Raw genomic sequence first — 27,024 nt, 5'->3', positions numbered from 1 at the left:
CCTCTGAAGCAAGAGACCTGCATTGCTTGTCTAACTGCAGCAGTAGGAAGAAATTTAAATGCTAGTCAGGGTCAGGCAAGGGGGAAATTATGATTTAATTACAAAAAGTCAGCATGGATTCACAAAAGGAAGCTTGTGCTTAACAATCCACTGATGGGATTTTTTTTAGGTTGGATAATAAAAAATATCTGATAACAGGAAGCTATACATTCTGTTTAACTATATTTTTATGTAGAAAAAGATCAGGTTCTTTGTGTTCTACATCTGACTACAGGGATGCAAAAGAAATCCCCTTTTAGCACCTGCTGATGACAGCTTTCTGCTAGAAACTACAAAGACTTCTCTCTCACATCAGAGATGGGGATGAGAAGACAGCTTTAAACCTCCAGAAACTTCAACACATGATCGAGAACATTAAAAAGGAGGGAGTCTCTCATCGGGCCATTCACAGTGAGACTCACCAAGGAGATGTAAGCCCAGAGCAGGATACATATCAGCCTCTGCTCCCCACAGCCAGCTTGCCCCTGGCTAGAGAGGCACATGGAGGTGTGAGAGGGCTGGAGACTGTTGGACTCTGGTACAATAGAAAAGTCTGACGGCTACCAGGTAATGCCCCATCTTCCTATTCTATTTCTCTATATTCGCCTTCTCTGGATATCTAAATTTAATAAGCTACAAAGTAGCATGAGTATTTTTTAAGATGCATCTGCGAATGTTAAAAGTTTAACATGTAAGGATGTGACTAAAAGAGAGTCACAAGGATTAGTATGAGGATCAATTTTCTTCACTTTCTATATCAGTGACCTGGAAGAAAGAAGATGCAGTAAGTGGATTACATTCACTGATGTTATAAAGTGAAGGGGCAGTCAAAGCAAAGAAGGAGGGCAGCAAAACTCAGAATATACAGTCTAGGAGCCACAGACAGATAAGTAGTTTATAGGTTTCAAAGTATGTAAGGTAATGAGTCTGGAAACAAAAAAAAAAAATCCACTCAATAGTCATGCATTATGAGACATTAAGGAAGTGCAGTATATGGGGTTAGTGGTGGATAAAACTCTAACATCGTTAGCAAAAGTGCTGAACAGCAGCAAGAAAGTGAGAAAAAAAAATCTCTAAGCTGTAATATAGAGAAAGGTAACTGTAAAACAGAAAAAAAAATCATTCAAATCCTGCAAATGAGGCTGGTTTTGTGACAAAATATTGCATATTTCTAACCAGCTATGAAAAACATGTTGTTGAAAAAAAAATGTTAGAATAGGCTTCTGCCAGAAACTGACAGCTGTTGAAATATCTTGATTATCCAGGGACTGGAGATGAAATCCAGGTTTGTATTACTGAGGATAGAAGATTAAAAGGAGGCCTTGCTGCAGCACACACAGTCCTAAGGGGAAAAGAGGAGAAACGATACCTGGTTCTTGGAGCCAGTGACAACAGTGAGGGCAGGGAGGCATGGACTTCAGCGAAGGGCAGGCCTTAGAGGGGCCGGGGGGGGGGGTGGGTTTCTTTGCACAGGGAACGAATCATGTAGCAGACCAAGGGCAACAACCGAGACTAGGAGCATAAAGAATTTTAAGAAGGAGTTTGAGGTGTATTGACAGAGCAGGACCAATATACGGGGTACACTGGTAGCCCATACAGGAGGCCACACACTGACATGACTCCCATACCTGTTGTTCTCCTCACTGTCTGTGGGGCTGACTGGGAGGCTGCAGAGATGAATAGGGATCATTATGAACACTGGATTGGATTCCATATGAAGCATGGCTTTTCTGCCATTTTTTTTCCTTCCAACAGCCACTAATTAGCTCACTCGTCCCCTTTTGCTGGCTGCACTACAGTACCTAGGCTGGGGTGGCTGCTTGCAGCTGCTTCAGGAAATGGCTGACCCGGCCATCCCCAGCACTCCTCTTTCTTTTTCTCTGTGTAATCTGTGCTTGCTACCCATTTGTCACAGCCAGTAAGTTGTCTCAAACCTTCCTCCCTGGGCTACTGACAGCTCTCCCCTCCCCAGCCCTCCCCAGCCACAGGAGCAGCCATGTCCCTCACCTCTTAGCCCAGGCCCAGCCTGCATCTTCTCTTCCCACCACCCTTTCACAGCATTTCTCTGCTCTTTCATCTGCTCTGGGTAATTGCTGCCTCTGAACGGGACCTTCTTGGCCACCCCTGACACACACCACATCCAGCAGACTCTTGAAGTCTGTTGCCAACTGCCTCCAAAGCTGCTGCTCCATTAGTCCCGTGTCATTTGATTTGCTGGCCTGATGTAATGCACACTCTCTTGCTCGCTGCTTCTAAAGAGAAAGATCCTACTACATAGTTTGTGTGATTTTTGGTCTTAAAAGAATTTCCTGAGTCCACAGTGTCTGAGTGGGTTGGAAATTTCCATAGTGTTTTCCTCTCAACCTTGAAATAAATGTTAACTGAACTGTGAAAAGCAAACCATTGACCATGTTTCTGTCTGAACAGATTCGTGCTAACAATATTCAACCTTGCACTATCACCCAGCATTTCTTCTTTGCATCAAAGCCCTTAGCAGACACTTCACAATCAATGTTGCTTTCCCAAGCCACAGTAATTCTCATCCGAGCCAACAGATTGGTCCTGCAGTACGGATGGCTGTACTAGTCATTGTAACCAGCCTCATGAAATCAATCCTTGCTGTGGGCTTACAATGAGGTCTTGGAAACCCTATGGTATGGTGCCCTACATCGTGTGATGTGAGCAGCTGGGAGTCCTGGTGAAGCTCAGGGACAGACCCAGCTTGTACCTTCCCAACATCTTCTGAGTCAGCCTGACTGCATCACAAACCATGGAGTCAAAAACTGAATTTTTTTTTTCTAATATTAAAATAAATGGAATAATTTGGCTTATGTGAATTTCTTTATGACAGATAAGGCCAGAAACAGAAAATTCCCTGGTGGGTATATATGATTAATGTATGATGAATTTATAACATTTTTGCTTCTGACAGACATTCGGAAGTTGGGGTCTGGTCTACAAACACTCTCTCTAAATAAAATTTCACTTTTTCTTTTTCTGTCAGCAAACTTCCTGCCAAGCCAGAAAAGATCAGAGAAATAGATACATTTGGGAGAAGGTTTTACATTATTATTGGGTCTTTGTTCCAAGCAATTTCTGCATCTTAGGGATCAAGGTGAGCCTCCCATAATGCACCTGCTAGTAAGCAGGTATAAAAAGAAAGTATTTTTAGGCATTTATCTTTGAGATATCAGACTCTAAGATGAAAAGACGACTAGGGATTTACTGACCATCATAGACAATGGCTTGCTATGATTAAAGCTACGTATGGTTACCTGGACAAAACTGCATCAAAGTGCTAATTAGGGAATATATGCTCCTGACTGGATCACCTCTGAGGCTAATATGCTTTCATTTGTGTTAAAACCCCTGGCAGATGCAGAGAATCAGTGTGAGCTAGAAAGATATATCCATGTAATGGACAGTATTACTGCACTCTACCATCTTCTCTGTGATATATTCTCTTTATGCAGAGAAACAAAATTTGTGTTTATCTCAGTGCCGAGACATCCAATTAAAAAGCCTTGTCCTAAAAAATTATTTGGCTGAAAGTAAAAATGAAAGAAAATTGGTCTGATTCACTTATTCCCAATGATAGGTACTTAACTGTCACTTCTCAGGAGCTCCTAATCCTATAATATTCCCGAAAGGCTTGCTGTAATCAGGATAGAACATATTTATGTGGAGAAGAAGGGAAAAATACCACCCACATCTTGTACATGAATACAGTGGCATTTGAAAAACAAAAACAAACAACAAAAAAACAAGCACACACATATATATATAAACTAATATATAATGTATAAAAATATATCTATATTTATATATATATAAACTAAAACAATGGCTAGGTGACAAAGCAACCCGTACATGGAGGAAATATATACATTGGCAATAGAGCAGCCAAGAGTACTTTATGCTAGAGAGTTCTGAACTTCCCTCTGGTTGTGGAGGGTCTGTGGGGAGCAAAGCTGCACCTGCTCTCTGGGGAACACTGTCTTCCTCTCCAAAACTGACACATAACAGACAGTGGTACAACAAATCAAGTCATACTGAAGGAAGGACGACATTGTTTAACCTGAAAAAAGCAGCACCCAGCTAGTCTCCTACTGAGCCAGAAAACTGCATACACTTAAAAGTAAAAGAAACCAGACCTATCTCTACAAGTCAGACAGTCTTTGATACTCTTTTATCTAAGAAAGAACAGATCCCCATTGTTTCCCAATTGGACATGGACCATTTGGAGGCCATATGGACATACAAGTTTTACTGCACATGCGAAAGATATTTTACAGTAACAAGTCAACACTCTCAATGCTTCTTCACAGAGTGAGCGTGAGGCTGTGGGGTAGATCAAGGTCTTCCTTAAGGAAGAAAACAAAACAGTAGGACTAATGCTACTAAGTGCCTTACATTTAGCGCTCCACTTCATCTAGTATAAAAGTAGGTAACAGTAGTAAAGGTGTATTGAAAATGACTGCAGAGGTGCTGACCCTCCGGAAACTCAGCCGCTTTCATTTATTGCTTACTTGAAGAAGTAATTAGGGTTCTCACTTCTTGGCTAATGCCTCCTAATGGTCACTTTATTCTTGAAAATTGTACAGTACTGTAACGGTTGGAAGGTAAAGTAGTTGTGTAAAAAGGTTTATTAGGAATGGCCCAGTAAAAGTCTAAAGGGGGGAAAAATTTCTCTCAGAACTATGAAGGCTTGTGGCCTTTATTTCTGGAGAGAGGAAGAATAAAATAATTTGTTTGGTAGTGTGCAGACAATACAGGCAATAGGAATACATAATTTAGCCCAAGTGCTGTGAATGCAAAAGGCTGATCTTGTGGCCAAACAATGCCCTGTCAATATGAGCTCCTGTTTGTCTTTGTCCTTTGGATGTTTCTATTGGAGAGCAGAGTTTCTTTCATCCTTCACACAATGTAGTTTCAATTTCTATTTGAGAAAACTAGAGGCAGCGCTCTCCTCTATTCAGTTATTTTATTCTACTTACCCACATGCTGCTTCCACTGCAGTGGTGTTAGTTAAATGCATGGGCGAGTGAACAAATCTGGAGTCTTTTCCACATGAAGGCTGTGCTTCTGCTCACAGTGAGTGTTTAGGCTGTTGCACCTTCACCTGCTGGAGCAGCTTCATGCAGGACAGCAAGTACTTGCCAACCCGACACATGTGAGGACGCAAAAACTGCAGTTTAGCAAATACTCTCAAAGATGGTGAGTGCCCAGCACTGGTGGGATGCACACACTCCTGGTGTTGCCAGGAGTGGATGGGTGTGGGACAGATAGCAGTTTTTATTTTGTCAGTGGAAGCTCGACTGGCTTGAAGCAGTACTGGCCTGGCTAGGAGATGAGTTATAGCTAAGGAAGGGTTTCAATACCTGATCTATCATTTGTCTTACAGAAATTTCGTCTTATTCGGAAATGCATCATTTCCAGTGCATGTTTCTCAGAAATCTTTGGCTTCTTTATTACGCTTGATTCCCTACTTCCAGTGACGAAGCAAAAGAAGCCTTTAAATCCACAGACTCCTGACTCAGCGTCATCAATAACTAAGCTGTTAAATCAGCTCCTTCTTGCTGAATGGCGCTTTATTCTTGACTAGAGCCAGTTGCATGAAGACCGTGTTGCTTTTAAAAACTAGGTTGTTCTGAGCTAAAATTCTCCCAATATAAACATGCTTTTCAAACCTCTGATTGGCTTTGTCAATGTGTAAAATCCCATTTTTTCCACATATTCACAGTAATTCAAACGTAGATGTCAATCACTTTTTCATTCCCAGGAAACAATTTTGTACCATGGAATACATTTCATTCCTGTCACGGCACAAAGTGAACTATTTGAAAAGGATAAATATCACTTAAGGAAATATATTTTTGCCCTGCTCCTGCAGTACTGCTTTTAAAATGTTATTTCTTATTGTATTTTCTCCTACAACCTGGCTTTGTGATGCTGCTGTTTGCATGCAAAAGCTGGTTAAGTGGAACGTTGCACCTCACTTGTTCAGAGCTTATAATGAAGAAAAATGTGCAAAAGCATTACTTTGTGAAAACCGATAAGTAAGCATACTGACTGTCAAATGATGTCACCCATGCTTGGCAGACAAAAAAATAAATGACTGCATAAGCCCAGTACAAGAGTCTGCGATCCACAGAGCATGAAATGTCTTGGGGACTAAGACTCTGTATTCTGCATTTCTTCACACGTCTTACTGATTCTCTGTTTCTTTTACTGCCATGCAGATTCTGCAGCGTATTGCAAAACAGCTAGCTGTGAGACCCCTTAAATGTATGTGGGATCAATCCCTTATGAGATATTATCTCATTAAGACTGGCCCAGACCCCAACCTGCTCAGTGATATTTAGGTTACTGCATTAAGTTGACAGAATGCAAAGAGTCATTACACTGAGGTACTCAGCAGAGAGTATACATTTCTCCATTAAAAAAAAAGAAAAAAAAAAAGGGGGGGGGGGGAGCATATTTAGTTTAACTGTTCTCATCAACAGACAGAGGTAAGAAACCCCGTATTAAAACTATTGTTACTCTCACCCAATATCTGCCTGGTGCTAGTTCTGTGTTACTCATGGCATCTGGCAGTGTTTTCTCTTAAACAGGGTTGTTGTTTGTTTTCCTTGCCAGCTCTGCAATCCGTATCTGCTTTTGTTTGGAGAAAGTGAGACTATTTGGTGATGCTTCTGACAGAAAGACAATAAGCAGTTTGTATGCATCCCATGTACGTGGGCTCACTCCTCCGCTGTGCCTGGTTAATGGTGCTGTGTTGCAGAGGGGAAGGGCGGTAAGGTAGCTGTGCCATGTGGGAGCTCTTGAAATGCTGAAACCAGGACAGCAGCTGCCTCGTGCTCTGAGCTGTACCTCCAAAAATGCTGCCTGGTGATATTTTCTCCCAGCAAAAATTTACCGAGGGTGCAGGCTGCTCTGGCTTTGCCCTCTCATGATCTGACATGTCCCCTGTCTCCAGAGATGATGAAAAGGTGGCTTAAAACCAAAGTGGGGAAATCTCAACATAATATCTTATTTAGAGGAGTAACTAAATTGCAGTGTGCTAGAAAAGAGCTACAGTATCCTCCTTTGGAGGGCTTAGAGTGGGGGCAGGGGTCTTGTGTGAGATATTTACCCTTGCAAAAAGGAGCAATTTAGGCTCCTCTCTTAGCAGCCAATTACTCTGAGTAACAGGACAAATCATAACTAGAGCTTTAGAGCTGCTTCCCTACCTGGCCATGGAGGCACAGCAATGAGGAACTCATGAATCACGAAGATCTGTATGACACTGAGCTATAGATATGACTAGATATTTCCTCTAATGCTATCTAAATGCAATGATGAGTCTTCCTTCTCATGCCTGTCTGAGCAAGAGATGTGGCAACCCCAAAGAGAGAAGAGATAAGGGAAAGTGTAGAAAATAAATTAATACGGTTATAACCATATGAAGGTACACGAAGCACGGAGCGGAGCTTGAAAAGGAGAACATTTTGCTTTGTAAATTCAAATCAGAAGAGCTGATTCTTTCTGCTTTCAAGAACACTGCAACACCACTTGTCTCCCACAGCAGGCTGAAAATCAGCATGAGGGAAGGAAGTGAAGACCAAAACTAAAATAAAAGCTTGTGGCATCCAGGTGCTCAGGAGAGACAAATGTGCCTTTGGTTATGAAGTTACTGGCATAATTTTTGAAATAAAAATGTTGCTCTGTTAGAAAAAAGCTTCTATTCCACGCCATTATTTCTGAGATTTGTCATTCCAAAATTAACCACATTTCCTGATGAAACTGGAAGCTCCAGGCTTTTTCTGCATTATTTTTCATGTGTTTTGAAAACTTGGATGACCAATATCATAATTTAGACTAGGTAATAGTTGTCTTTTTAAAGTATATCTCTGATTGCAGCAACTTCCCATTGCTATAGTGAGCAAGCAAATAAATGCACAGATATGTGATAATGGAAATGTTTTCTTCCTTTGCTCGTTGAATTTTTCATTAACATGCTTCAGGAAAAAAATAGTCAAGTGTAGTAGCATATTTGGAGGTACTCTTTCCCTCATGGTCTTCAGAGAGGTTATGTACAGGTGCAGAGTGGAGATTGTATGCCAACAGTATTCTGTATGCTCTAACGTATCTCTGAACTGCTTGTGGAGATTTAAGATACTATAAAGAAAAAATGAAAAGGATTCTGCCGTTATGCCTTTCTTTGGTATAGCTATGGGAGAGACTAAGGAATATCAACTGAACTGAATAAATTGATTTTAATCACTAATTTGCTGGGGAAAAAAAATCTTGCTCCAATCATATGACGTTCTTGAAAGATCTTCCTTCTTCAACACCCACTGTGCCAGTATTCCTCTGTTGCTCATTCATGAGCAGTACATTACTGACATTCAATAATCAACATATTTTTCCTAGAAATATTATGTGGCATTTACTGAAAAGCAATGTTTAAGGAGTTGTTTTGATGAAATTGCCTTCCAGGAAACTCGTTTGTACACGCCTTCTGAAAAATGAACAACATGATCTGACACAGATAATGTTAATGTACTCATAAAGGTGAATAAGAACGTGAGTAGCCACCCGTACAAATAATACTAAAATATTAAAAACTCCATATCTATCTCCCCAACTTTTGAAATGTATTATAGGCCATATGTTAGCCTGCACCACCAAGCAAGATGTCTTTTTGTACATTTTTCAGCAGCAGCAGAGCTTTCCAATGCAACAGGCTGAGTCCTGGGGAAATTTCCCTTCATTTCATCCAATTTTTCCCACAAGTGTACAAGTGAGATAACTTGACTTAATGATGTCATTTCAGTGCCAGCCTCTTCAACGGTAATTACTGAAGGGGAAAAAAAAATAAAAGAATGAATTCCCTGGGTGCTTTTGTTAGCTCTTCATTATTTTCTCTTCGAAAATTATTCTTCCATACTTCATCTTGAGCTGCCTTTTTTCAAGCTGAAAAGCCCTGTTGCTTCCGCTGAATACATGGACATGACCACCCACACTAGAAAAACCTTACCTCTTGCTGAGCTTCTCTGAAATGGTAGGCAGCAGGGCTCATGCAGCAATAAAACTTCATGATCACAGGGGAAGGAAATAGCGCAAGGCTAGGAATCCTCCTGCTGCTTCCATATGATTTCCTAATTTCAAAATAGGTTGAGAAATAATAGGGGGGAAATATATTGTGAGAATTTCCTCTGTGTTCTTCTGCGATTTCCCGCCTGGCCAGTTGTATGTGCAAGGAACTCTATTAAACTGCTACCCCGACAGCAGCAGCTTGGTACTCGGTCTAACAAGCAGGAAAACTTTATTCTCCAATATTGTTAAAAGGAAGTTTTCCTCTTGAATCAAGGAAGTAGAATCACATAGTAGGACAGAATACTCTGTCTGGCTTTTGATTTTTTCCTGCCCCCCAGCATGAATGAGATCTTGATTTTCAGCATGTGAAAGGTTATGATTGTTCACACTCAGTGCTCTGTTTTGGTCCAGTATGGAGGTGAGATCCAGCTGTGATGATTTTGATGCTGTCACACAAACAGAATGGCTCTGCAGTTTGGGATGCAGACACTTTGTGTGGGCTTCGTACTAGGAACAGTTAGTTACTGGGAACCACCTTTCATATGACATTTTGGGGCTGAAGTAGTTCATATTACTGCTATACTTCCCTCCTTCCTTGTAAGCCTTTTTCTGTGATGGGTCAACCTGTCTGTTCCTACCTCAGTCTAAAGTTAGAGTTTCAAATAGTATAATAATTTTTTAGGGAAAAAAAGGAAACCTAGGCAGAGTTTAAGTTTCACACTACAAATGCCATGGCAAAGTGGCAATGCTACCTAGAAAAATAATGATCTTAAACTTCCTTTTTAAGAAAAATAGCTAAAATAAACACTGTTATAAAACGTATTGATTAAAAAATCCAGGGCAAGCCCCGATTTACTCCTCCACCCAGAGGACTGTCAGCTTTACACTGCATTATGAACAATCACAGCAAAATCAGCTAGGTAGTAAATTACCAGTTCTGCCATCCACACACTTGAAATATCTTTATTTCAATGTACCATTTTCCACACCTCAGTACACTGAATTCTGTCAAGTTGTCCCATCAGCCACGAATCACCTTTTTGTGTGTGTGTAAGTCTGTGTCTCTGTCTGTGTGTATGGTGTTTTGGTTTGGTTTGGTGTTTTTTTGTTTTTCACTTCAGAAATTTTACTTCAGTTGATTATCATTATTTGAACATGCATTTTTTGTGGTTTCCTTTTCCTTTCTGTCTCTAAATTGTTTAAAGAATAACCCACTGAAGGAAGTGAATGAAAACTGACATCACACTGTGTCAGATGATTAAGCATTCCAGAATTTTTATTTCAAAATATAGTGGATTATTGTCCCTTTAGACAGTGGATTTTTACTGTGTTACCACCTAATGAGAACACATGTGGTCTTCAGAGCTGAAGTCACAGAGGGGCACTGCTTTTAAATCCCATGAATTGTCTGGTAGACTTGTTATTTGCTTTCCCCTCTTCCTCCCCAGAGTTTCATAGCCTTTGAACACCTCAGAAGAAGTGCTAATGCTCTACTTCACAGAAAATGTCCTAGATACAAACTGGCCCGCTACAACAACAGCCTGAGTCCCATTGCTCTCCAGTGCCGGTCTGGCTTCACTATTTATTTTTAGCCAGATATGAGAGCGGGGAGGCAGTGAAAGGTCAGGAGAATGGCTAAAATATGTACTTAGGGGGGTCACAACTGTGGGAAGAGGAGCTCAGCCACGCCAGGCCTCTCCGCCAGCTCCCCCTGTGCTCTGATTTCTCACTCCGGGTAGGTTGGACTCTCCCACCGCACATTTGCTCAGGCTGAATCCCACCGTGGGACTGTTGCTCAGCAACAGCAGCTAGAACAATTTGTTTTTGGACCATTCGGAAGATGATTACATTTGCGGCATGTTTCCCCCCCCCTCTGGTACCTATTCCTGGATGTTGTAAATATTCATCTGAGTTTTGCATATACAGTAGTTTCCCCTTTAGGTAAAAAACATACCATCTAAATGAGCTTTTAAGAGTACTTTACTCTGATGCATGCCTACATTTCTTCTCATTCAGTAGATATAATGTTGCACATGAAATGGCTTTGTTGGGCTTCTGGGGGTTTTGTTTTGTTTTGTCTATGTCAGACGGATTTCAGCTGGAGCAGGGCCGGCCTCTTTATGACAGTGCTGCTTCATTGCTTTGTTTGAGACACATAAAACAAGTGAAGGATTTAAATAGTTGTGAACACCTGAATGACTTTAAAGCATTCTACTAAAAGATAGGTTCAGATCTCCAGATTTCCAATTTCCTTCCTAATTGTTTCTTTATCTACAAATCTTTCAGCGTCCCATCAGAAACAGATTTCCAACGCTTTTATCTTAAAAGAATTTGTATAAGGACTATAATGCAATATTCAAATCTTTGTCATACATTTGCCTGTGCTTTCACCTGCAGTAGTAATTTATTCTGAATCTTCTCCCTTTCTTACACAGAAAATACAGTTGCAATGGTCACTTGCCAGTACTGCTATCCTGACCTGGCACCCTTTTGGCAGGGCATTCTTTCATTGCTGGAGAGCAAATAAAATGTTCTTACTTTTATGTCTTTATGTACCTGCTTCATGCCAGCATATGGACATCCACCCATCCCTTCCATGCTTGGTGAGGCTAATTTAGATATCACAGCTACAAACATCCCCTATAGCCACCCCCTAATGTCTTGTCCTCAGACCTGATGGAGTACAAGAAAGGAAAGAGAGAAAAGGTGAGGGAAGAACCAAAAAAGAGTTCAGAAGTCAAATATTACTGGCTAAAACAATAATATGGATGTGTGTGCGTGCGTGCGTGTGTTTGTGTGTTTGGAGAGGTTGGGTCCCAGCCCACTGAAGCACATGGACATGTTCCTTTGTTTGCCTTCAGTACTTTGTTTTTAGCTAGGTTATGCTTCTGTACCTTACCGCCTTGGACAGGGGTAGTTTGCTTTCTGTTAGAGTAGATATATGTTGGGAATCAAGCATTTTAGCACAGCCCTTGCTACACCTATCCTGTCTCAGTACCCCCTTCTGGACTGCCAACTTACAGGTAGGGAAAAGGAAGAAAGCAGAAAACATGGCATTTCTCTCAGGTTTTCAAGGGCTCTGTTGTTAGGGGTACTGTTCTCATTGGGCTCCCCGAGGAACAGAGGATGCATCTGTTCCTCATGGGGGTTGGCTCTGGAGCTAGCACACCGTGTCCCAGTGCTCGCACCACTTTGGAGGCTCCAGCTAATCCCTCTCCTCAGCACAGCACGGCTCCTCACTCCTGCAGCTCTGCCCTGAAACCTTTAACAGGGAGCTGCTCTGCACAGAAGAAACCTTTTATGCACAGCAGCCCACAAGATACGCAGGGAGGAGGCAGGCAGGTACACAAACACACAGAGTCAAGGGGCACTAGGATAAGCTCTGCTTCAGACTCCCCTCTGTGCATGCCCAAAAACAAAAGCTATTTTTTCTTCCTAATTAGTTGTGTAAGAGCAAACACTAATGCACGGTTGACCTAAATACAAAATCATATTTTTTCTCACTTTCCTCAGTGCAATCTATATTTAGCTTTTAAGTGTACATTTTATTCTTAAACTTTTTATTATTATTATTATTATTATTATTATAAAAATGCAGGTTAAATGTTAATCAATAAGGTAATCTTCATTAAAATTTCTATATATTGATATTCACAGATTCACAAATTCACAGATTTCTCTAGGTTGGAAGAGACCTCAAGATCATCGAGTCCAACCTCCGACCTAACACTAAGTACTCCACTAAACCATATCCCTAAGCTCTACATCTAAACGTCTTTTAAAGACCTCCAGGGATGGTGACTCCACCACCTCCCTGGGCAGCCCGTTCCAATGCTTAATAACCCTTTCGGTAAAGAAGTACTTCCTAACATCCAACCTAAAACTCCCCTGTCGCAACTTTAGCCCATTCCCCCTCGTCCTGTCACTAGGCACGTGGGAGAATAGACCAACCCCCACCTCTCTACAGCCTCCTTTCAGGTAACTGTAGAGAGCGATGAGGTCGCCCCTGAGCCTCCTCTTCTCCAGGCTGAACAAGCCCAGCTCCCTCAGCCGCTCCTCGTAAGACTTGTTCTCCAGACCCCTCACAAGCTTGGTCGCCCTTCTCTGGACTCGCTCGAGCACGTCCATGTCCTTCCTGTAGCGAGGGACCCAAAACTGAACACAGTACTCGAGGTGCGGCCTCACCAGAGCCGAGTACAGGGGCACAATCACTTCCCTCGACCTGCTGGCCACACTGCTTCTTATACAGGCCAGGATGCCGTTGGCCTTCTTGGCCACCTGAGCACACTGCTGGCTCATATTCAGCCGACTATCCACCAATACTCCCAGGTCCTTCTCGGCCAGGCAGCTTTCCAGCCACTCATCTCCCAGCCTGTAGCTCTGCTTGGGGTTGTTGCAGCCCAGGTGCAGGACCCGGCACTTGGCCTTGTTGAACATTCAGTTCAAACCAGATATTCCCTCATTACTTTGAAGGAACAAATTGCCAACTCCTGCTTCACTGAACTCCTTGATACAACATGCATTTATCCATGCCCCATGGGGGTCATTACAATGAGATTCACCTCTCTGTGTACACATGTATATATTTAAAAATAACCCCCTCAAAACTTCCCTTTGGTCTTTCAGCAGGAAACATATCAAACATCAACTGCAAATTTCAGACACACATCAATATCATGCTAACGTAGTTGAGTTTCACTAAACCCAATGCCAAATTAACTTTTACAGAGCAATTACAAAATCTTATAATCATGCAAATTAGTAGTAAGCAGCTTACATCTTCCAATTAAATTGCCACCTGCTATTCTAAGATCCAAGTTAGTCGTGGTAAACTTTTTCTCCTTCCGCTTTAAAGAAAGACTCTTAATGTGGAGAGGCATCAATGTATGGATTAGCCTTCCCAGGGGCAGGGGGTCCAACTCCAAGCAAGCATAGGCAGGTTGTTACAGCAAAAGAAAAACAAGTACATACTATAGTGAGAAGAGAAAAAAGAATCAACCCTTGAGTCTTTATCAAGTTTGAATGTCCAGATGTATGTCATGAACTCAGAACCACATCCTGGCTGCATTATAAGTCCATAACCAGGCATAATCTATGCCCTTCTTCCATCCCCTCCTTATGTGAAGCAGAAAAGATGCTGTTGCCTGGACAAGGGCTGGCCTCCGACTCTGGAGATCAGCACAGTATTCCCCAGCACAGTGTCTCCCTTTCTGCTTAGTCCACAAGCAACTAGATGCACTGTGCAATTTTCCTTACAGCACAACCACACAGCACATTGCACAACTTTCTCCTAGTGCTCTGTAGGGTAGGCAGTGGGCAAAAAGGACCAGTGGCTGTAGTTCTCTTTGAGGTAAGGCAATAAGGTGAGGCCAGGCTGCTTAATGGATTTACAGAAGCAAATTAGGGTTTTAAGAGTTAATTTCCTAAGTTCACCACAGTGAAAGTGTCGTTGCTTATTACTCATTAAGTATGGGCTTTGTAGAAAAGGAGAGATTTTTCTTGCTAAAACAGACAAAAAAAAAGAAAGAACTGCTTGGGCTTCTAAAGCAGCAAAGATGCCAAAGCGTACTGTGGCCTACAGAATTAACTACGATGATGCAAATCAAATGTCCCAGAGTAAAAGTCAGGCATGAAACATAGCAGATAATGAAAACCAGTGTCAACTCTGGAAAACATTATGGAATTAATTTTTTTTTTTCTTTTCTGTCTCCTTCTCTCCTCCTTACCTCCCTGCTCCCCAAAGGGTACACTCCAGATATGATTTGTGCAGCTGGGACAGGATGTGTGCATGTGTAGCGCACTGCCTGCAGTTTCCAAGAGGTCAGTTATCAATGGTTGTAGCCAACAGTGCTGTTCTTCAAAATCAGTTTAGCTGACATCCATCCTGATGAGATTCATGCAGTTTTGACAGAAAGCTGTGCTCATACAGAGAGCTGCTGCTGCTTAAACTTTCGAGGCGTCATGAGCAATTTGCAGCCAGCAATCCAGGTTCTTCTCAGGGACAGCTTTTCAGGCCAGCTTGGCGGATCTCCCCAGGAGCTCAGCATTCCCTGGGCTGGACTCTGATCTCAGGTATGTTGCCCCCCTGGCAGTGTGAGTTTGATGGCTTTTCTGGAGTGGGTCCTTACTTATGCAGCCTAGTATATGAGATCTTTCATGATGTGCAGTTCATAAAGTTGCTTGTAACTAAAAGGAGTTGGTTTTTCATTTTGTTATTTTATGTGAAAACTAAACTTCTAAAGAGAAAAAATAAACAGCTACTAAGCTGTAAAAATGAACTCTTATTTCTTCTGCCACCAACCTCACTGCAGCTGCACATAACTGCAGACATACCATGTTAAGTCCAGCACAAAAAAAAAAAAAAAATCCCTGCAAAGGATAACAAAATCCATAGACATTTTCATTCAGACTAGGAACTCCACTGTCTTCTTTCATCTGAGACATGGCAAATGCAGCAACATCAGAGGAAATGTGGATTAGACTTCTTGTCTTTGGATGCATCAGTGCTTGAAAACTCTGAATATTTTAAAGCATCTCCTTCTCAAGGATTTGCCAGTGGACTTCCATCATGACAGAGATTTTGATTCATGACTGAAGACAAGAATGTTTTTGTTGTTATATGGCTAGTTTTCACTGATGATCAGAATACCAGATGACTACAGAAATTCCTATCTTGCCTTACAGCCTGGCATTTCTAAGGATAAGCCAATATATTTGCAATCAGTAGCAGTTACAGTTTGTTTACAAGCAGTGTATCAAAGCACCTTTTCATACATGGAATCTAGGGAGAGAAAAAAAAAACACGGTTCTTGTGCCAAATAGATGTGAAAGATTACACAGCTGCAGTGTCTTGAGGTTACAAAACTGCCAGTTTAACAAGCAAGATAAGCAGCAATGCTGATGTATTTATAGGAGTTTAGACACTTATATTGCTTTTTAAAAGAAATGTAATGAACCAATCCATAAATAGCATGGAGATCATAGGTTTATTGCCTTCTTAGCGTAATGAAAGCCTACAACATAAAAACATGCCAATAAGAAACTTCTGTGATAATGTCATTGGCAATAAGCTCTTTGGGGCAGGGACTTTGCTTCTGGCATATGCGTGCAGAGCCTAGCGCAAGGCAGCATCTGACTGGGACCTCAAGCTACTATTATAATGTAAATATTAGAAAATAGTGATAGAACTGAAATCTATACCATCTTGTGATAGGAAACAGGTCGTTATCTGGAACAACAAAAAATCAATACCTGTTTAATATTTGGGGCCTAATCTAAAGATCTTGTACATACTTCAATAAATTTTGGAGCAGGTCCTTGGACATTACAGGTGGCGGATGTGCTGGATGAAGCAACTCAAATCTATAAACAGTGCTGTAGGAAAAGCAGGAAAACACAAGGCTCTACAGGCTCACTAGCCTTTAGGGTAGTGAGATATTTTCTTGTTTATGTTAAGAAAAGGTATGTCAAACAATGACTTAAATTCTTGCTTGTATATATATCCAGCAATTTACACTGTCTGTTTCATCATTGACTGGGAAAACAAAAGAGATATAAAATTTACCACCAAAAATTCCTTCACTGTCCTTGGTCATATGTAAATGGCAACATTTTCATTTTTTTAGTGTTGTCCTAGGTTATCGAGTGGGGTGACTTTGCCTTTTCCTATCAGCCAAAATGGCTTTGTGCCATTTCTTTCATAAGGGGAGTGCTGAGATAACTGAGCTGTCACCACTGAATTCTCACCCCTCTCCATGTCATGCAGCTCTCTTCAAGAATAAAGTTATTGACTTTCCCCCTTGACCAGCCTGTGTTTTAGCAGCATAAGTGAACAACATACTAGAGGTTAAAAGTGATTTCCCTGCCAAGAACACTTTTCTGACTGGGGACTTCCTTTTGAAAATTCTGGCTCCAAGAGGAAAGTAGAAGAGAGTATGCTAAATCTTTTACCACTTAATTTTGAAAGTATCAGGATGATTCTCTCCAAAATAAATATTGGAGAGGTTCTTAAGCAATATATGCATTAGACTGTAGCTGTAGGCTGGCACTCAGCCACAGTTAGGTGGTGTTTGGTTATGGTTTCCCAGCCAACCTCTCATAAGTAAGTGTTAAAATGTGGTGTGAAAGAGTGATGAGGGAGAAGTGATGAGGGAGAAGTTGAGATTACCTCTCTGACACAAATTGCCCTACTAAGGTCAAGGGAAATGTTATTAGAAGGAAAAGTTGACCAGAATTCAATACTAAATGTAACCTAGTGACATGGAATTTCCTCTTTCAGAAATTTCAAGCCTGCATTCAAATGAGTGATGTCCCACCTAAACTGCTCTTGCTCATACTCTTCATCTAAATCCGCTGCTCTTCAGAAATCTCCTAAAAATGGAAGCTCCAGTTTTTCACTTTTGAATCCTCTGATTTCCTATGAAGTCAGGGAAAGCCACTTTGCCCACAGCTCTTTCTTGGTACAACTTGCACAGCTATGGAAGACTCCCACTCAGTGTTGCTGTCACTCCGTCACTTCCATCTCTGAACAGAAGCTCAGGATCCCCAAGATGCCACTGCTGTTACATCTGCATGGGACTTTCAGATTGCTGTACATCAGTGCACATGTGTTTGTTTTCAAACTCAACAACAAATGTAACATTAAACACCCTTGACTGCTCCACTGAACAGCCTTGTCTGCCTCATGTTGCAAAACAGACCTAATTCTTAGTGTAGCTGGTTTGTGATTGAACTAATGGTGCATGCAGAATCATAATTCAGCAAAGTGAATTAAATTATCAAAGAGTCTTTTACACTCGACACTTATCACTGCCTATACAAAAACCAAAACAGTGTACTTGTGGGAGGGCAAATTTTTTTCTCGCAGCTTAGAGGTGGACCGCCAGCTGTGGGCAAAGAGGAGGTAGAGCTGGCAATTCACAGAAGAGTTGAAGGGCTGGAAATATGTAAATGACAAATCTAAACAAATCAGCAGCCCTCCAAAGGAGAAGCATCAGTGGATTGCAGGAATAATTTCCTCTTGCAGATCCCATCTGTAAGGCACTGACTGTCATTCATTATCGATGTAGTTTAATAAGGGACATGAATTATTTATTTGGGATTATTTTTTTTCTTTTGGGAGCAGGGTCCTCCTGTAGTTCCTGGCTCTTTCAGGCCCGATTTTTCCAAATAAGAACCTGACTAAGGATCTCTGCATGTAAATTGAATTTTTTCTTTCAACATGTCCCCAGTGCACTCCAAAATAGCTTGCACTGTCACCTGGTCCAGGTGCCATCAAGGCAATGTAGCTGCATTTTACACAACTCACCAAATGACACATCTTCACCTGACACAGGAAAACTGTTGACTTTCAGGAACATGCAGAAAGGCATGTTTATGGAGCCTTTTCTTTCTCCCCTGAGGAAGTTATTTGAAGATTGCTATGAAGTTTTTGTTTGTTTGGCTGGGTTATTTTGTCCTGCTCAGTAGGGAAGTTATTTTCCTTACAGGATATGCTTTGGCTAATCTTTAGGGCCAGAACACATCCCAGGGGACACACAGCTGACCGATCCCAAATAACACTCTGAGTCCAAGACAAGCACTAATCTTCAATGGGTTTTGTACAGCAAAGGAGAGTATTGGCTTAGTAAACACTATCTCTTACAGGAAGTTAGCTCTGGAAAGTGTCTAGCCAATCCATCTATTTTCACAGGTTTAAAAAGCCCTTGTATTTTCTCAGCAAAATAAACAGGTCTGCACTTGGTTAAGTACGGAAATGTAAGGTGCAAGAGAAGAAGGTGCCACTCTGCCCTTCTGCCTCTGTAGAGCTAGAGACTATCTCATTCTTCTAAAATAAATAGCAACCTCGGCTTCCGTTGATCTCAGATTCTCTGTTCTTGAAAGATCATCCTTTTTTTGAAATCTTAATTCACTTCTTTTATTTATTTATATTTATATTCATATTTTTGTTTTTGTTTCTATTTCTTGACAGATTTAGGACTGGACCTGAAGTGCAGCAATTAATTTTTTACTGCAAAGCTGCTATTCAGAACTGTTGCTGAGACTACAGCCAAGCTACTCCAAATTGGAAAGATCAGAGAGTTGGAGGCTTCCAAAGCAAGATCACTTTAACTGTATCCTATCTGAAATCAGTTTGTTCCCCTTGTTTTAAAGATCTGTACAGCTGGAGATTTCACTGCCTCAGCAGATGATCTATTTCTTTCTTATCTCTACAATTTGAGAGTTTTTTTCTAAATGTCTGGACTCATTTTTCTTTGTAACCATTTAACCTATTACTTCATGACCAAGACACAACACTATATTAAGTAATAACTATATTAACAAACTTCACTGTCTGTTGTTCACACTAAGCATCATTTGTTCCTTCAGTCACCCAATTAGTTGGTTTTGCTACAGCTCTGATTTTTCTTATTTCCTTTCCTCTGGCCTCTCTTCCTTTGGTCACCATCTTTCTCAGAGTGCCTCAAACTGGCAAGTCTGTTGCTGAGTCCAAATTGAGCTGTGTGGAGTGTGAAAGACAGCTTCACCTGTCTTTTCAGCTACGCTTGCTTGTACATTCCTGTAAAGGAGGAGAACATCATACAACAGATTGATGCTATTGACTCATGTTCAGATGCTGATCCGCTGTAATCTCCAGCTCTACCAAGCTGTCTGGTCCCCATTATGTATTTATGCAGATGATCAACCCTGCCCAGGTGTATTACCCAGTGCTTCTGCCAGATGAATAACATTCTGGCCTCTAGTTTGTCAAGACTATTTTACATTCAAGGGCTGCCCTGCAGTAAATATTCTTGAAGTCCTTTCTGGGTTTCTATCGTCTGTATAATCTCTATTCTATCATCTGTTAATGAAAATACTAAGCCAAGAACAGCCCCTGTGGAGTCCCATTTGATGCACCCTTCCATTTTTATCCTGCCTGTGGGATTCACGTCTGGTCCATATTTTGTTGACCCCGGGCTGCTGATGCTGGGCAGGAGAGAACAATTTGAAATTCTGACACAACCCCTATTATTTTCTGCTTCTATTGTGTCCTAGAATACAACTAATAATAAGGCTATGAAATCATTGCCTCCAGCTGTTTCCCAATGGAATTTACCAAAAGGGTAGTGAAATGATCTCATTTAAATCCCTTTCCACACAAAGCATTGAACCGTACCAGCCAACACCAACACTGGTTCCAGTGTGGTCATAGTGCAATTTCCTTGACAGTCCTGGACAGTTTCAGGGAGATTACAGATGGATGGGGCCCATTTGGTTCCAGCTGGATTGGAGTGCAGATGGATCCCAAATGTCAGAAAAAGGATCCTCACAGTTGAAATACTTGTAGATACTCAAATTCCCTTCGAAAGTGACAGTTCTGGAAATAACATTTTCAGTACCAGTAAATTAGCCCCAGAATGGCATTTCCTGGCATGTCCACAATCTGGATGTGGTTAGCTTGAAAGAGATGCAGAAAAAATATTGAAGCGAAGATACTATTGAACTCAGAGGTGCCCCATGGGAAAATATCTAGGCTTGTTCTCTCACGTTTTAAAGCCCTTCCTTTTGTTTAAATAGTGTTAAGATGGATACAGGTAATGAAATTTGTGGAGGCTGCTGGCTTGTGTGAAAAATAGGACAGCTATTTGGATGTGATAAAGCAACTCAGACAGACAGCTAACATAATCTACTGTGAATATTTTATTTCCTCACAGTGGAAGGATAAGTCTATTTGGACAAAGCTGTTCAGCCTCTGACTCTGGTGGTGGCATGTGGTAGGAGCACTGCAAAGAATTAATTGTCCAGCTAAAGCCCTGTGATATTTGACAGTGCTCAGCATTTTGCAGGACTGGATAACAGCTGGTAGGAAGAATGTCTTGAAGTGAAGGGTTAAGAAGATAATCAAACATGTTTTCCTAAAAGCAAACTGAGCTCAAATGCACTGAAGGACCTGAAGCCGGTGCTACCACCAGGACTGCCAACACCAGCGGGCTGAGAAACCTCTCCTCCCTGGGGTGCTCCCGAGCACCTACAAAATGCCTGGCAAATTCCAGCACTGATAAATGCAGCCATAAGCACAGCAGGTTCAAGCCAGGATTTTCTCCATGCAGGCAGAGAAGAAAGAAAACTGCTAAAATTCCTGCTGATATCAAAGGAAAATCCTCAGAGATTTCTGCCAGTTAGCTCATTCTGTACTGTCCCTTTCTATAATGGAGCCAGGAACAGAGATATGCATCAAATATAGACCAGCTGCTCAGAAGTACATGCAGATACCAACACTTTAATCACTTTTATAGGTAATGCTTTATGTCAGTTCCCAGTAGGGACTGTAGCCTGGACTATAATTTTGAATGAAAGACCTCAAATTCAAGATTAGTTTTGAATGTGTGTGGGAGAGAAAACAAGAGATATCTCCTTTATGTGCTGTCCAAATTGTTTATATTTGGGCTGAGTGATCTGCTGAGCAGATGGCTAAATAATTTCCAAGCTCGCCATAGGAGGCTGAATCCTCTATGTTTGCAGGTATGCACATATAGATACAGTATACCTCCCTCTACTTTAGCACTTACTGTGAGATGCTTCAGTAGGCCTCTGAGCTGCACACAGGGCACCTCTGTGTCCTGGCTGCCTGTCTACAGGAGCCTTCCCTGGGTCTTCTGTGTAACAGACAGACTAGTGAAATAGTCTACCACACAGAAAAGCAAAATATTTCAGTCTAAAAATTGATGCATGTTACCTGTTATGATATATGAACTATGGTAGTCCAAGATGCAATGCATGCATTGCTTTAAGCTCATAAGAATATCAGTGGATATTTAACAGATTTAACTTTTTTTTTCTTTCTTTTTTTTTTTTTTTTAATTACATGAAAGGAATGTTTTTCTCCATTCTAACTCAAATAAGAGCATTGAGTGACATTTTCTCTAATCTGGAAATAAAATATGGCAGAACCTCACTCAACTTGTGCATAAGAAAATGGATGTCTTATTTCTGTTACAGAGGTAAAGCATGGCATAGTAAACTATACAGAGGATATAACATCACTGAAGTAGTTCACCTACATCTTTGTGGTCTTTTCCATGACTACTGCTACAACACTAAAAAGGAGTTTAACTGGTAAAAATCACTGTATTCTGTACTTATCTCTCATTTTTTGATTAGACTCGGCAAAACCACACCCAGAGAGTGGTGGTTAATGTCTCTATGTCCAGGTGGAGACCAGTGACGAGCGGTGTCCTTCAGGGGTCTGTCCTGGAACCAGTACTGTTCAACAACATAGACAGCAAGATTGAGGGCACCCTCTGCAAGTTTGCAGGTAACACCAAGCTGAATGGTGCAGTCAGTACAACATAAGGAGGGAATGCCATCCAAAGGGACCTGGACAGTCTAGAGAAGTGGGCCCATGTGAACCTCATGAAGTTCAAGTCCAAGTGCAAGGTGCTGTACCTGGGTCGGGGCAATCCCAGACATGAGTACAGACTGGGAGAAGAACTCACTGGGAGCAGCCCTGCAGAGAAGGATTTGGGGGTTCTGGTAGACGAAAAACTTGACATGAGCCAGCAGTATGTGCTTGCAGCCCTGACGGCCAACTGCATCCTGGGGTGCATCAACAGAGAGGTGGCCAGCAGGGGAGGGAGGTGATTGTGCCCCTCTGCTCTGCCCTTGTGAGGCCCCACTTGGAGTCCTGCAACCAGGTCTGGGGCCCCCAGCACAAGAAGGATGTGGAGTTGTTAGAACGGATCCAGAGAAGGGCCACGAGGATGATCAGAGGGCTGGAGCACCTCTTCTGTGAAGAAAGGCTGAGAGAGCTGGGGATGTTCAGCCTGAAGAAGAGAAGGCTCCGGTGAGACCTCACTGCAGCTTTTCAATACCTAAGAGGGGCTTATAAAAAACATGGGGAACAATATTTTGTTCCAGCAAATAATGCTAGGACAAGGAGGAATGGTTTTAAACTAGAAGAGGTTGGAACCAGATGATTCCAGATGAAGCCATTCTATGTTTCTATGATTTATTTGCTTATTTTTAGCATCAAAACTGTCTTGTTAACAGGACCCTGGCACATGAGATTATCATGCTCTTGAACTTCAGAATTTGGGAAGTCCTGCACCGGATCTTACTGCCTTCTTCAGCAGCAGTTTGCCAACCAGTACCCTACCCCCATACTAACTAGACACTAGACCTGTTTTACAAGAGGTATTTTAACATTTTACTATCAAACTGCCTTATTGAGGATGCATGTTGACTCACCATTTTTTATTATTAATCTATGTATTTTTCTTGCTGCTAGAAGGGATTATTTGCAGATGTTAACATATTTATTTTTTTTCTTGGGTTTAGTATTCATGTTTTGAACCTGAAGTTCCATGGCTAATTCCATGAACATGATTGCCACAACATACACTCCAGTTTTAGCTGATTATTTTCTTTTAACATTGTCATTAACAGAGCATCTCCATTTTATAGAAGTGAAGTGTCTCCCTTAGACCCTTCATAACCTGAGCTGTATCCCATCAGAGAGCACTTCATCCTCTTATGCTTCTAGAAAAATGCCATCCGTGTTCTAAATATCAATAGAGCTGGAAGTAAGCAACATCAAAATCTCCAAGACAACACAAAGATACAACAAATCAAAGGCAAAATAGTAATGGTTCGATTAGACTTTTAAATAGGATATTAAAATGAGGTTTGTAGTTAAGTACAATTGTCTCTCTGAATTTGGCAGGGAAATCATTAACCAAATGATGTTAAATTTGCACAGATTGTTGAATAAATGAGTAAGACTTGCTCTTCATGGCAGCAAACCAACCAAAAACACATACACACAAAGAATTGCTAGCAGTCCATACGAACAAATAGCTTGCACTAGGATGAGACTGTTTTTCAAAGATCAGTAGTTGAATAGTTACTACTATCATCAGCTAGCCCTCCACATAGAGCAGCCCTCCAAAAGTCTGTGCAATTGTGTGTGTGTGTGTTGAGGGGGAGCACATGTTCCTGTGTAATAATCTAAGGTTTCTTGAATTTTTAAAGAATGGGTGCCATTAACTGTATTGATATTACTTAGAGTTTATAGATATATGTTCAAGATGCCACATCTTAAAAGCTACATAATTTTGCATACTTGTTTATCTTGTTATTTTGGTATAGATACTTCCTCTCTCTGCTAGAATATATCCAGAGAAGTCCAGGTGTCTGGATACACAGATACAAACAATGTGGGGATTTCTACGAAAAATGGAATCATTCAAAAAGTACTTTATAAAGCTCAACTTATGAGGCATTCAACAACAGCTTTGCGTTTTATCATTGATTTGGCTTTAGCTATGACTAGCAATAAATATTCAAAATATTTTTATAACTGGGCTGTGATTTCTTTTAATGAAAAACTTATTTTCTAAAATCCATCAACTTCTGGATATGTATCACCTGGAGGTAAAGATTAATATACAGTGAAGTATGTGTAAGAAAGCCAGAGGAATAAACAACATCTAGGTGTAACCTTTCTTCCAAAGGTGAAATGTAATTTTAATTAAGTCTTTAAAATAGGATTATTTGTTATCATGTATTATACTGGTACTCATTGGATTAACATTGTACAAAAAGCAGGGAAAAGGCAGTCCTTCATCATAGGCATGTGCAGCCTAAAACTGAAATGAGATTCCAGTTCTCTTCTAGGCATACGTAGTGGTTACTTATGGGGTAGTCCCAGTCCAGGTAATCATCTCTCAGTCAGAACAGGAAAATTATTATCAGATCCTCTAGACATTTACAAATCAGCTATATGTCTGCTAATATATAAAACAGGCCAGGATGACGAGGGACACATAACAGCTCATGTGCATATATCAGAACTCCTTGGAAACGTTGCTTGACTCTTGTTGCCCACTGGGAACAATCTCCATCCCACCCTGTTCTCTATATCTCCATCCACAAAAAGTGATGGCTGGCATGGCAGAAGCAGTCTAGTCATTTAACAATATCAACAACTGTGGATGACTGCTTGGTCCTTATTCATTGGTATAGACATGGCTAAAATAGGCAGAAGTGGGAGATGGTGATGACAGATGGGCGTGAGTTAAAGTTGAGACATGAAATGAGAGACCTTGGTGGTAGGCTGGTGAACACATGTACATATACAGAGGTCCATGGAGAGATGTTTTCTTTTGGAAACTGGAAAATCAAAGAGAAGTATGAGCTGAAGCTAATGGTGACTGAATGGAGGGGAAAGAGGAGAGTCCAACAAGCTAAAGGTCAGACTGGAACTTACAGGTGGGTGGGAGATGCAGCACAGATACACACTTGAAATAACAAATTCTCAAAAGTGATTTCCCCCAAGTATTTCCAGCAATGAAATAACCACACTGGTCAATGCCTATGATGTGATCTCATTCGCAGAAGTACAGTTCCAGTTTCAAATACCCTCATAAAGTGGTTATGTCATAGACATGCTTCCAACTTTACAATTGAAATAGAGTCAAAAAACAGCCTCTCTACCAGCATAGACTAATGAAGCATATTGGAGAAAAGACCTTCCCCACACAGTAATAAAACTAGCATAATGCCCCTAGAGGAAATAAAGGAGTTGGGGTTATAGTTAAAGTTGTGCTGTATTGAAAAGCATTGATATTTCCATTCCAAGGACTATAGCACATCCATTTAAAATATCTAGGTTCACAAGGCAACTCAATAAAGCAGTTCAACTCCAGTGAGTTCAGTGGAGTTGTGCCAGCCATGGATTTGGCCTCCTGACTGTAAAATGTGGTCGGTTAAGGTGTGAATGATATGAAGTTTCAGATCCAAGTAAATATCAGACAACAGCAACTGTATTCCAGAGTTCACCTGCAGACTCTGCAAGAAGAGAAGACCCTTTTCTATTTGAACAATACTGGGATGATTGTAATATCTGAAAATTAAAGAGAGAAAAAAGGCAAATAAAATGCTAAATGGCAGAAGAGAGAAGAGACAAACCGCACTAGGAAAATGACACACAATGGGCCAAATTTATTGAACAATACGCAATAGTATGGGAATCTGATATTTATTTTCAGTGCTGAATATGCACGATATATCTAATATGCTCAAGATGCATTATTCAATCTGCAGCAGCTGTCTTTGTACAGAACTCTGCAGAAGAAGTCAAAAGGAGCAATGTACAATAAAACAACCACACTAAGCACCTTGCTATGTCCCCAGCTAGCTGTCACAACACTCCTTCCTTCTATTCAAATGCATCATGTAGCTGATTTTTTTCCAAATAACATTGTTAACTGTTTCACAGGAAAGAAAAGACAGGCAAAGGAGAATAACCCCTTTGTGTGAAATGATCTGTACCCAATAACATTTCCACAGGAAGAAATAACTATTTGTTGTTAAACTATCAACTCAAAACAATGAAACATCAAAGACTCAAACCTAAGTGAATTGTTTGGTATTTTCCCCAAGAAGCTGGATCCATTTCAGAACTAGATCTGCGCTGACACCCTACTTCTGGAAAGCATCATTATTCATTTGTGTTTTGCCTTGGAGTAGGAATGGATGTAAGCCTGAGTTTCCGTGACTTAGAAGAAGAAACTATTGTGACACAGGCCATAAAAAAGTACAAAAAATGAAAAAGAAGCTGCAGCTAATGGCCACTAAATCTGCTCTTGGTTGCAACCACTTTGCAGTTGAGGAGAAACAGCATCCTTTCCAATCTCTTACTTCTCTTAATGCCCTCACACTGTCCTTTCCCTATGACATCTTTGCCATTTGTTCCATTTCTGCATTTATGAACTTAGTTTGACTGTCTCCTCTAGTTGCATTAGATGTATGTAATCCCGCCTGTCCTATTTTAAAGTCAGAAAACATGAACCAATGGTCAGAGCATGTGTCAGATTTTCCAGGTGGTTTTCTTCTGTTTCTGTCACCATGTTGTTGTGGCTTCCT

At 41.0% G+C, this 27,024-nt stretch overlaps 1 long non-coding RNA gene across 1 annotated transcript in view; it reads left to right on the top strand.

Moving 5' to 3' along the window:
* Positions 1-26,495, top strand: part of LOC136790013 (uncharacterized) — a 37,001-nt gene extending 10,506 nt beyond the window's left edge. The window contains exons 2-3 of the long non-coding RNA XR_010829082.1: positions 14,864-15,192; positions 19,091-26,495. This is a non-coding gene — a long non-coding RNA (uncharacterized lncRNA). The remainder of the gene's footprint in view (positions 1-14,863; positions 15,193-19,090) is intronic.
* Positions 26,496-27,024: the final 529 nt, after the last annotated feature.

Source organism: Anser cygnoides, chromosome 2 (genome assembly GCF_040182565.1).
Source record: "Anser cygnoides isolate HZ-2024a breed goose chromosome 2, Taihu_goose_T2T_genome, whole genome shotgun sequence".
Classification (NCBI taxonomy): domain Eukaryota; kingdom Metazoa; phylum Chordata; class Aves; order Anseriformes; family Anatidae; genus Anser; species Anser cygnoides.
This window is presented reverse-complemented; position numbering and strand designations above follow the sequence as displayed.